This window comes from Ambystoma mexicanum, chromosome 5p, assembly GCF_040938575.1.
Source record: "Ambystoma mexicanum isolate Mex_15411 chromosome 5p, UKY_AmexF1_1, whole genome shotgun sequence".
NCBI classification, from domain to species: domain Eukaryota; kingdom Metazoa; phylum Chordata; class Amphibia; order Caudata; family Ambystomatidae; genus Ambystoma; species Ambystoma mexicanum.
In genome coordinates, this window is record NC_090930.1 from 339308446 (window position 1) to 339321792 (window position 13347).

The following is a 13347-nucleotide window of genomic DNA, read 5'->3' on the forward strand; positions in this document are numbered from 1 at the left end:
ATTAGGGAACATCTCCATTCAATTGCTCAACCTAATTCCAAATACCCCCTAGCCATGCATTGGCAACGTGTCCATCAAATGGACAATAAATCAATGATCCAATTTGCTGGGATCATGAAGGTTACACTCCCGCAACGTGGAGGCAACCTGGCACTAAAACTCTGGCAATTAGAAGCCTGCCTAATATGCCAATACTGTACTGTTGATTTTGGTCTAAACACAGACCATGAACTATCTGTTTTTCTGTGACCACACATGTTTTAGAACCCTATTGTATGTGATGTGTTATGTGTCATTAATTAAGGGTTTGCTTAAACCACTATATACTTGTAACAATGGAGATAAGTCAATCAATACATGTGTTTGCATACGATTTTTTAACCTTCATTTTTGACCTAGTTACGTAATCAGTAACCATCATAGATTCAAGGTAGGATTCGCTAATTGGCTACTCCTTTTGCATGTTGGCTCCGGATTCCGTCACTTGTACTAAATGTCTTCAATTCTAATGTTCATAACACGGACGGTCCCCTGTTCTGTATGGCCTAGCTGCCACTTTAACATGTGCATTTCACGGGCCTGGCTACATTCAGCCCTTCTAAAAATTACCAGTGGCTATTGCCACTCTCTCACAAACTATCTTTTCCATTACTTCTCTTTTGCACAATTGCAGAGCACAAAACTAGTTCAGCATGGCGGCCCTTTTGCCATACTGTTTGTGTCGGCATTCAGCCTTCTTCGCTGTTGCTGCCCCTTTCTGTTCCTTTTAATTATGCACACAGAACCTCACACGAGCGGCTCCATTCATTTCATTCAGCAGCGGACTGCTGGTAAGTTATCGCTCAGTTAGTTTGTAGATGAACCGTAACCCATACGGGGACCTAAATCAATTCCGTGTTAGTCTAGACGACCACCGGAGGCAACATCCAATTTGCTAATTGATGCCTCTCTTTTGCTCTTCTTTCTATTTACGGGATGCTCACCGCTTGGATTTTGGCTCCATTTCAGCATTGCTCTGACTGACTAAATACGTTCTCTGTGCGACTGCAAGTTATTGGTATGTTGCCTTCATTTTTCAATTTCAATTATGTGCTATTTTTGCTTGTTATGTCTGCTAATAGGCGCTCAAAATGTTCCTTTTTTTTTAAAAAAAAAATCTTACATTTTTCTTGTTTCATACGGAGCCCACGTATGACTTTTCAATTCTATTTAAGGTTCAATACCTGGTAAGCCCTTTACGCTTGACAAACATTTTTTGTTATCCCTTGACTCATTTTCGTTTCAATTCAATTAATTGCTCAATTATTTCCATTACCACGAGATTTGCAGATTAACCAAGATTAAGGTACCCCTATACAATTTGGGCTTTACCCATGTACTTTCTGGCTGATCACCATTGCAACCCCTTTTCGCTCAATTAATGTTCTTTATTTATTTTCTTATTTCTCTTTAACAACCTGATATCCTTTGACAAACAATGCCGCACTCCATTGGTAATATGTTTTTACCTTATGTTTAATTCAAATGTACTTATTGCTAACTTTCTATACAATTACTATGGCATTGTGGTTGTTTTGACTTTAATTTGGTTGGTACACCCTACCTGTTCCATGTGTTTTGGGTCTGGGTGTTTTGTTCTATTTTTACTATTGCTTTTTGAATTGTGTAATAATTATTTTTACCAAAATTATGTCTAAGCAGCCTCAGTAGAAGAGCATGTAGCTCGAAACACGTGTCAGGCTGCAAAGTTGTTGATTCAAATCACTCAATATAATCAGCAAATTGTGCTTTCTATTTGATACTGTGTGCGCAGTGTGAGAGCAAACCCAGTCTTCCCTTATCTTTTACTCTGTGGGTAATTTGGCACGTTCCCACTATCGCTCGCATCCGCAGCCCACCAGCAAGCACCCAAACTTGCCATCCATGCACTGCACCCTTTAGGGTCCTTTCTCTGATATTTTCTTGTTGCATAGAAGTAAGGCCTAATTCTATCCGTGAGGCCTCCACATGCACCAATTTAGATAGGCCTAGCAACAACCAAAGTAGCTTGCCCTTTATGTTTTTTAACCATGATGTGTGTCACCCCAAAAGAGTTTCCAGGCTATACATTACACCTGTGATTATTCCCTTTCTGTAGGTTTCATGTTTTCCCTCAATAGAATATCCCCCTCTGCAATTGATGAAATTTACTATCACTTGCCATTTTGGCAAGATTTTGGCTGCAAAGTTTTCTTTATAGTATCAGACAGTAGGCTGGGCCTTAAATGGCAATCCCAGATACATGTATGTATCAGTGCAGGCTATCTTAATGTATTTATTAATTTATTCCTCATACATATTTACATGTTTACCTTTTTTGTCACATTTTTCACATTTTTACCTACACCTGTCAATCATTCCTTCAGGCACACCACACCAAACACACCTACTTACCTGCTATAAAGAATCGTTTACCCCTTAGTGAACTATCGCAAAGTGATTTACTCACCTTGCTTCTGATGTGATCCTTACACCTCTGAGTCCCTATTGGTTACTCCAATGTGCTCCATTCTTTGCACCTCATGTTTCAGGGTGAACAGTTTTATTTGATTCACATGGACAAACTATTCCACAGCCAGATCCCCTTCCTTTGTCATTATTCTGTAGACCTTGTCCACAATTTTGAATGGACCGCACCAGGGTGCCAAGATTTTAGAATGCTTGCTTTTTCCTTTCATAAAGTTAAATGTATACACATGGGCACCTATTTCATACTCCCTAACAGATGACTTCCTGTCATAGTACAGTTTGGCAACCTCAGCTGCTCTTTCTAGATTTTGCTGTGCAAATGCAAATGTGTGTTGCAGATGATTTATCAACTCTTCGCAATACTCGTAAATTGTGGATGCATTTACCAAGACTTGCTCATTCATCCTGTACAACAACTGTTGAGGAAGTACAATCTTCCTGCCTGTGATAATCTTATGTGGACTGGAAGTGTAGACTTTGATGGTGTCACTTGAATGGACATCAGTACTAAAGGGAGTCACACATCCCAACTAGACCCTGATTCAGCCATTCACTTTTTTTTTAAAGTATGTTGCATATTTCCACCCCACCACTAGAGGATGGCTGGTAGGAAATATGTACCTTATTTTTCACTCCTACAATTTGCCACATCTTGCCCATTACCGCACTGGTAGCTGCAGTCTGTGCACTATAATCAGGTACAAGTATACATTCCAATCATTTTGCCATCCATGTAACTGTTAGCATGTGCCTCTTTCCCTGCAATGACCTTTGTAATGGGCCCATGACTTGCAAATCCGACCAGGGAAGTGTTTAACCTCTCTTCATAAATGGTGCTCTATGTGTTAGGGAGGCGGGCTGGAATTTCGCACAGACCAAACACCCTCAGATATACAATTCTACATCCTTGGACATATGTGGTCAATAAGCATATTCTTTCAAAATGTTCAATATTTCCCTCGAATCTCTATGCCCTGCTGATATTGCATCATGGGTGTGATGTAGCATTAACCTCCGAAATGACACAGGGACCACCCTTTGGATTTTACCTGAAATGGATTTTCAGACCACAGTCCGTCTTGCAGATGAAACTCTTTGTTTTTCTTCATCATCACCCTCAATTCCTCTCACACCTTGCAGTCATCCTCTGTTAAGTGATTCTTTTCTGCATCTGACACATGATTGTACAACATAGCTATGATTAGGTCTTCTTTTTGAGCTTTAATCAAATCCTGATCAGGTGTTTCAAAGCTCCACTCTGCCACTGCTGATTACTTGTTCCTTGAGATTTGGAATGTGTCACCACGCCCACTTGGATTTCACCAAGCACATATTCAGTAGGATACAGTTCCCCCATTACTGGCCCATTATTGGACAATTAATCATCCTTTTCATTCCCTTCCTTATCTTCCCCTGGTGTTTTGGAGTGCCCTTGTATCTTTCTCCAGTGAATTTCCATCTCATTCTCTTAATCAAGATTATTGATGGTGTGAATCAGCATTCCATGCTTGAGTGTTTTTTTTGTTACAAGTGACCATCCCTCTCAGTTCCACCAAACTATTCCGGTTATAGTCACATCCATTAACCAACACCATTTATTTTAGTTTGTTTTCTACTACTGTGGATATGACTTTTTAAAAGGCTTGGGGTACTGTTAATGGGTCTAAAGATTCCTCTGACTTTAAGTTTTGATTATTTCTGCCAAATACTCTAAACAGGCCATTGGCAGCCTATATTGACACAAATTCAGGTTCCCTACCATAACCTTCTGGCAATGTAGTGACATGCAGATCAGTATGCCACAATCATAGATTTCTCTTCTAAATACATCCTTGAATTCTATGAATATTTTTCTCATCTGGTCTTTCTCCAACTCATTTGTGCATTCATGGGCCATTTGGACCTGTTCCTCTACCATTTTAGAAAATTCAGGAAAATTCTCCAAAGGGGGAATCTAAGTGCTTTCTTCTAATTGTGTGGCACTATATCTTTGGATAGATGCTGCTCTCAAGTTAATTGGCATTTTATGCTCCCCATCAATTTGTTGTTTCTCTGCCTCATGTTCATCCACCTGTAACAGAATGCAATCATCCTGGTGATGACAAACTACCTCTTCATGTTCATAAGGATATACTGACTGAATTCTGAAGATCTCTTTTGGTTGGAGTCTAAAGACACAGGTAGTTCACCTTTTGAAGTGACATAGCTTTCAGGAATATTCCCAATAACTGGATTGTTTAAATCTGCAGTATAGTAGGATTTCCTGATCTAACACCAATGTGACAAATTGCCGAAATCGCGTCCGAGTCCTCAGAATGAGGAATTACCGTGCCATTCCGAGTTCGGAAGGCCCGGTAATTCCTCCTTCCAAGGACCCGGACCCGGTCCTTCCCCATTCCCATTCCAGCCCCCATAGAGATGAATGGGAATGGGAGAGGGAACAAACAACGGGCCATTACGAGTTGGCCCGTTGTTTGCTCCCTCTTCCCCTCGCGGGACCCGGTAAGCACGCCTGGTTTGACCAGGCGTTGCTTCCTGGGTCCCGCGAGGGGACCTTGTAATGAGGCGGTACGGGGTAAATGGCACCGGCACCTTTTACGGCGCTGTTTACCCCGTACCGCCAGGGTTGTAATGAGGCCCATTGTCTAAAATCTTCATCAATTCGATAGAATTGTATTGTGTTTTCAACTACCTGTGTTTAACAGTATTTTTTGGGATCTAGATGAATCTCCAATGACTGCTTTTTTGCTTTATCCCCTTGTATTTCAACCTGGCATATGAGAATGACAGTGACACTAGGTTCACAGTCATTTTAAAGCTATACCTCCACTGCTCTCTCTGACTTGTCAATGGTGTGGCATTCACATTGCTGATCTGGCTCAGCACCTTTCTAGGATTTAAGGGATATTTGGACAAAGACTACAGAACCCCATTTACTGCATCAATTAGCAGCAAGAGTCTCTTCAGATAATGTGTCCCTAATAGTAATGGTGTCTCATCAATCTGCCTTACTACCACCCCTTGCCTCAGTCAATGTTTACCTACTTTGATTAATTTCAGTCACACCTTCCACTGGTATATCTTCACCATTGAAATTATGCAATGGTTCCTCAATCTGTCTTCATTTCAAAATGTCTTGTTGGGGTTCTCCCTTCATTTATGCTATCCAGCATGTTCCTTGACATTACAGTCACATGTGTGCGTGTAAAAATCATTGTAAAAACATTGCATAGCTCTTCCACGGTGATTGGTGCATAATACATGTCTTCACATTCTTCAAGTATACATAGGAATGGCAATTGTTACTGATCTCAGAGCAAATCTTCTTTAAGCCTGTCTGGCGTCTTGCTAAGCAAAGAGGTAAATTTCCTAAGATTCCATTTGAAGCTTTGCTATTGATTGGACTCCCTGCATAGCGGCATCCCATGCCTTACCTGTTTTTTCCCCCATTGTCTTGATTTTCTTCACTTCCCTTCCTTCTTTAGCACAACTGCTTTGCGTTTTCATTAGATCTTTTTCATGTGGCAGTATATTAATAATTTGTATTTGGAACTCACGTTGGATTTGTGCTTTACCTGTTTTCTTTTCCACTTTGTTGAATATATGTGGCTTGAATAATTCCTCTGGGAACTCACCTGCAAGTGTCCTTTGAGGAGTGTTCATCTCTGTGGGGATATGAAAATGATTATATGTATGAGATAATGAATGGCCATCGCCTTTTCTTGTATTTCTTCTTTGTTCAGGTGTCATTTCACTTAGTTCTGTTTCATTTATATGTACTTCATATTTTTCATGTGAAATATGTTTGTTTTTACACTGTCTTTTAATAAACTGTTATTTGGGTTCTTCTGTTCATTTTCCCTTTCCTTTTCCTTGGCTCCACAAACATGAATGGAGTCAAAACTCTGGTTTAACTCCAGGTTAAACCACACTCCATTCTTGTGTGTGTTTTTATTTACTATGTTGTTACCACTTTGTTTTCCAAACCCTAAGCCACTGTGTGTTTAGCCAATGATGAATCATTTGGAACTCTGGTGTGGGATGATTGCCCAATTAGTCATTTGCTGATACCTTGTGCAGCATCACTCTTATTCTTCTCATTCAGACTTGTCACCTCTTGCTGATTAATTTAACCAGTGCACAGCCTTCCTATTTGATCAGCTAGCAATTTCACTTGCTACAGTCAGCTCTGTGCCCTCTAGGCCAGCACTGGTTGGAATCAAATTGACCTGTCCTATTTTGATTTATTTCAGGTGACTGAATTCTGTTAGTGTTTCCCCTGAAATAACATGACATAGGAGGTGGTGAATCTGGGGCTGTTCTCTGTCCATAATCCCTTATGCTGAGGCCTGAACATCGGGGTGAGGGCTGTAGTTCACAAGTTGTCTCTCACTTGATTAGTACTGCTCCCTTTGTTGAATCCCATTTTGAATGAATCTATCCACATACCTTGACTTTGCCTGATTAACATTCCCCTATATCATTGTTGCAGAGTTAAATCTGCTTTGTGCTTCCAATGCCTGGTATAGCCCATTATGTGATTGAATGTGGGTGTTTATGGATCCTGCCATATCATACAAAAACTCTACACATGACGAAATGCCAAGTAACAGGGACTGATGTTGGTATCGTTCTGGCTGGGATCTGTTGACTCAAATGCTAATGGATGTGACACTGCACTTTCTTGCATCACCACATTTTTCTGACTCTGCATTGTGTCACTTATTTGGGCTGTCCCTAGTGCCATGCTTTTTCCTGACTAATTTCTAAAACTGCAGGACTGTTGTTCCCTCTTTGGTTTTCCCCTATTTAAAATCCAATGTATACTCCTTTCATTTGTTAATTCACAGACAAGCAGTGCGACTATTTCTCTTTGAAGTCTGTGAAAGGAAGTACTTTTGAACACAACTGAGTTAACAACAAAACTCACATCAAACTTCATAAATGCGCTTTTTAATGTTTGCAGAAATTATATTGTCAACTCATCTGGGCCTGCTGACAAAGGATAGGCGGCCCGCTCAGAATCCTGAGCTGACTTATAGGGAGCTAAGAATTGTCCTGTTAGTACTCCTTCCATACCAAAATGTTATGTTCATCAAGGCTGCACAGACAACTAGCATGTGTTGGATCAATTGTTAAATTAAAGAAATTAATGTAATGGTCCCTGGGTATTTTTAATATCTGAAAGGTATGTAAAACGTCCTTCAAGTGCGCTTCCAACGATAGATTTGAATCATTTTTTAACGGTTTCAGAATCCCTTTGATCGATTTCATGATCTTAAGTGGATCTGATAACATGTCACTTTCCTGTGACTGCCATGTGTATTCTCACTCAAATGTTTGCTCGAAATCGCCTGTCTCCTTCCAGTGTAATAGTTCTTCCATTTTCTCACATGGGAGGACTCCCCTTCACTAATTCACTTTCTCTTCCTTCAAACGCTGAAAGTTGGCCATTTCTTTCTAAGCATGCCTCACCTGGCACAACTCCAATATTGTAGTCTGTCTCACGTCCATTAATTGACCTGCTTTGCTGTGAATGGAAAATCTTAGCTCTGCATTTTGCTACCCCAAACTTGCAATTAACGTGTTCAGCTCTGATATCTGTGCCTTATAATTGGAAATTACCTGCAGACTTATGTTGCTTTCTGACATTACCTGAGAGAGTTCACTCTCTAAGCACTGAATGTTCCGAGTGCATATTTATGTAAAGAATCACTTTAGCTGCATCTATGTCTCTTCAAATGTCTTTAATTTCTCCTTTCAAATAGCTAAGCTCTTGCAAGCTTTCATCAGCCTAATTTGTTTTAAACTCTAGCTCATTTTGTAACATTGCATACCGTCTTTGCCCCTAAACGTATTACAAAATCTTCCTGGCTCTTTCTGTCATCACAGTCAAACAAAACAGCTAAGCAAGAATGCAAAACTGTGCCATCCTCAAACAGCTGATCTGGTGTCTCCTTGGCAATTTCTCCCAACAACCGCTCTCGTCAGACAATAATAGATTCTGACGTCCAAGTACCGAGAGAAAAAACGTGACTTCAGCATAGTCACACAAATCTGAAATGTTAACCTATGACATATTGCCTAACACACAAAAACAATGCATAAATCCCTTAATACCATGTGCATCTAATAGACAGCACAGTACAGAATGAAAATTACAATGTGCCACGTCTGACCAATATAATTGTCAAAAATATTCCCATCCAACACATCAAATATGTAGGGGAGAATGCTGACTCTGCCCTTGCTGCCACAATTTTATTGTCCCATGGGATCTTTGGCTAAACATCAGCAGGCTTTGTAATTGGCCAAACAAACATACTGTCCCTGTGACACTGGGAACAATGAATTGAGCCGGATGTAGACACAATAAACACCACCACACATGCTCACAGTTCTGTACTTTATATGAAAGTATTCAAAATTGTTGGCAAGAAAACAAACACTTCCACTTGCATTGGTTACAGTGGAGAAAATATAATACGAAAATAATGTAATGATGGTGAAGGTGAGAAAACGAAATACATTTCAAGCATAGGCAATATGTGTGTTATCTAGAGAAACCCTAAATGCCATTCATTAGCAAATGTACAGCCAGCCATGGAGCTATTTAAAAATTATTAAAACTCCCACCCTTGTCTAATGCTAGTTTAGTGATGAGATTAGGATACTATACACCCTTCTGCATAGCAGAACAAGCCCCAACTACTAAATTTAGATGCAGTCTTCTTCATCAGTCCCTTTGTACCTCAGAGACAGAGGATGATGTGCCCTCTGTGTCAGTTTGACATGAAGATAATCCAAAGCTATTTATACTCACCCTGCAAACCCAGCCCCTCAGGGATGCCTTCAGCTTGCCCTTAGCTCGAACTCCTCTACGTGTAGGTACAAGAAACTCTGCCTGTCTGTCAGGACACTGCCTTCGTGGAACACCCTGTGCCACTCTGTCCCTCACTAAGCTTCCAGAGATAGTGTCTGCTCACAGCCAGCAGCTCTAAGGCCCCAGCCTCTCAATCTGTCCAGAAGTTGTATATTTCGTTGAGCACATATAAAAATCCAGTTTAAGGTTGTCTCCCTTAATGCAATCAGAGGTGGCAGGAAAGTTCATCACTCACCTACTCCAAGGCCCCATCAATGTGGCATGAGCCACAGAATGAATGTTCTTTCTCTTTTCCTAGCAAATGTCACCTTGGATTTGTCCTTTGTCAGTTTCCCTTCAATGTTCATCAGCTTGACAAAAACCCCAGGTCTTGCTTAACACCCCAGCTCTTGTCCCTCCTTGCTTTTCCCAGCATACTTTAATCAATTTTCCACAACCCAGCCTCCTTCCATATGGCTCCTTTGGATTTTTACATGTTCCCACCTTTCCTGTGATGTCACCTGTACCCCTCCTAATTCCCAGCCCCATATATAAAGTTACCTCCAAGTGCATCACGTGCAAGAATCTTTGAGCCATTTCCATACATTATAGCACCGATTACCCCCTTCTGGTTCAACTTACATCCCCTGCTTCTTGGCAAGGTTTAAGCTGCATTCCAGCTCATCCTCTCTTCCTGCAGCCTGGAGGAAAGTGATGCATTCTCCCATCCTTCTTTTCTGTGCTTGTTTTGAATGAACAAAGAATATGTTCTTTGTCAAGGCCCATCACTGTGTGCTTTGAATCTCGCTTCGCAAAGCATGTTTGCTTTGTTTTCTGAACCGATAAATCACCAGCAATGCTGTATGTCCATGCACCTGCGCAATGTTAGTACTATTAGGGCCTACATCCTATAACTGTAGCCTCCTTGATTACCTCCAATACTACTTGTTAGTACCAATGTATTAAACTACCCACAGAATATACTGCTCCAGGTATTAGTTCACTGCCTCCCTACATTATGAATGCACACTGGACAGAAGTCCATTTTTTGTGGAATTTTCATTCTACATTTGTCATTTACCTTAAAATATTGATTTAGAAATGTTCATACGTTTGAACGACCATTGAAGAAAATTGCATTTTGAAATACGTGCACATATTTTGGTAAGATTTTTCAATGAAGTTTCTGTTGTCATTACAGTTTCTGTTACCATTTCATAGTCTCTACCACGTGTATCTATGTATGCATGAACATTTGATTTATGTGTTGTTAGCTGTATGCTTCTTCATTGAACTAGGGCTCCATGATAATGGTGGGACAGCATTCACCAGCATAGAAGCTGAAGAGGTTTTCCATATTTACATTGCACATGTGTTTTTTTTTTCGTTGGTAGTTTTTTAATTAATTTTGTTAATTTTGTTAATGGTTAATGGTTTCATTCTGTTTAAAACTGATATGAATAGCTTTATTTTTAGTGCGAATGCACTGTCAATAATTGCTTCTAAGACCAATTTTCTTTGGTAGTTCACAATTGAATGTGACTTTTCAGATTTTTCTATGAGATTGCTGAGAACTCGACGATGAAGATTTGTTTGAATTTTTTATTGGGACTACATTGACATTGAAAGATATGCTTTCCATATCTGTAATGTTTGTTGATGATGCATTTCCTGCTGAAATTGTTTTGGAAGGTATCTGTTTACAATTCATTTTGATAGAGGTGAAGGAGTAACAGTTATGTTAGTGGCTGGTGTGGTTGTACTTTGCAAGAGAAGAGTTACTTCTTAATCTGCTTCTGTTTTCTATGAATTTGTTTTAGTGGAGGGTGAGTTGTATGATTCTCTCTTGTCATTACCTGCCAGATATTTTCTTTGTTTCCTACAGAGTTGAGTTTTATTTGGCATTTGTTGTGTCTGTTGGAGAAAATAAAGAATATTTACATTAAGTTTAATACAGGGTGTGTGTATTTCAATGTTATTGTTTGCTGATATCTAGGAAGAGACGCATGTTTGTAACAGAATTATTAATTATTACATTTTTATACACATTACAATTTGGTCCTAGGACGAGTATGTCACATGTGCGGATAATGATATGCATTACTATTGGGCACTGAGATGAGGTAATAGCACTTTTATTTGTTTTTATTTTGCATTTATTTCAGTGCACAAATCGCAGAGGCAGCTAGGCGCTAGTTACAGAAAGTTCATATCATAATAAGTGGTACAGTTCATAAAGTGAATAAATATAAACATGGTTATATGTATGCCAGTATGTATGCATACGGGCATGGCCACATCTCAAGGTGTAGAGTGCTACTTCATGCATGCAGACAAGCACAGGATTCACAATAGGTAAATTTATACATATTGGTACAGTCTCACCTCATGGTGTGGTGGGCTGCTTCATGCATGCAGACATGCATAGGAGTCTCAATAGGTAAAATGTATACATACTGGCATAGCCTGACCTCATTGTGTGGGGGAAGCTTCATGCTTGCAGACAGGCAAAAAGTCACAGTAGGTAAAATGTATATATACTGGCACAGCCTTACCTCATGGTGTGGGGGGCTGCATCAAAGTCACAATAAGTAAATATACACATACAGGCTAAGCTTCACTTCATGGTGTGGGGTGCTGTTTCAAGCATGCAGTAATACCTAGGAGTCAGAATGGGGTGAATGTGGAATAATGTAGTATGGTGCAACAAGTTAATCAGTAGTCAGAAGCTGTGGTGTATGCACCGCTGTAGATATTGAATGGATGCACATCACAACGTTTGGCAGAAAAAAAAATAAGCTGGGGCAATAGGATCAGGGTAGTGTGCAAACTTAGTGGAGGTTGTAGCATGTTACGATGTGTGGTGTGAGGAATCTGGTGTGAGGAATCTGAGGGCATCCTCCCTTCTTTCCCCAATATATCCTCCCCCAGTTGGCTAGGGAAAGGCTGTCGCTATCGGATCCTGAACCTGGAGGTGGATTTGCGAGGGAGGATAACCTGGGTGGAGGAGACTTGGAGTGTGGGGTTGAGGCACCCTTGAGTGAGACACAGTTTCCCCTGTTTTCCTTTGACAAGGGGTCAGATATCCCCATAGGGACATATATAGCATTTTACCAAATGTAATGGCATTTTTTTATTTTATCAAAATGTAACAACATTTTTTTTTATTGCAAATGCAATGGCATCTTATTGCCAGCATGTCGTGGTATTTTGCCAGCAGTAATATGGCATATATATATATATATATATATTGTGTTTTTTGGTTTTCAGAAATAATTATTATATTGAACAAATGTACATGCCATCAAGTCTTACCATGGTTTTTACAGCATCCTCTGGAATACAAAAGAAAGCAAAACAGAACAAGCAGGTCTATTTAAAACATGGGTTAATGTTCCCACATTCTGAAAATAATGCTGAATAAACATGCAGTGATTTCCTAACCTTTCTCACTGTAATAAATCTTAGCCTAACATATGGCATTCAAATGGTCCTCACTTGGCACATATCTTACCAAGATTAGTATTTCTTTGAATTTCCCAGCACAACCTTTCCACGCTCGCAAATGCAGGCCCAGTGTCAGCGCAAAATGATTCTGTAACCTTGTGTGGGAGCACCAGAAAGATATCTCTCACAGCCAGTGCTCTGACCCCTTGGAACTCCGTCAGTCTTCTCAGCCCAGCCCAAACTCAATTTTTATCCGTCTTTCTTGTTGCAAGAAATCTCCTATCCTTCCCCTTTTGATGTTTCTTGTCTGCCTATAATTTCCCACAATCAGGTTAACAAGAATGGGTTCTGTATCAACCCTCATGTTTAGAACAATGAGGACTTCAGGCCTCCCTGAATAAATGTTTCATTCTGTTTCCTGCTGCATCATTCCCTTTGCTCTCCACAAGCTAATACAAAAACAATGCCAGCGTGCATTTAAAAATGAATTACAGCAGTGCCACTAAAACATGGATTTTCACCTCACTTTG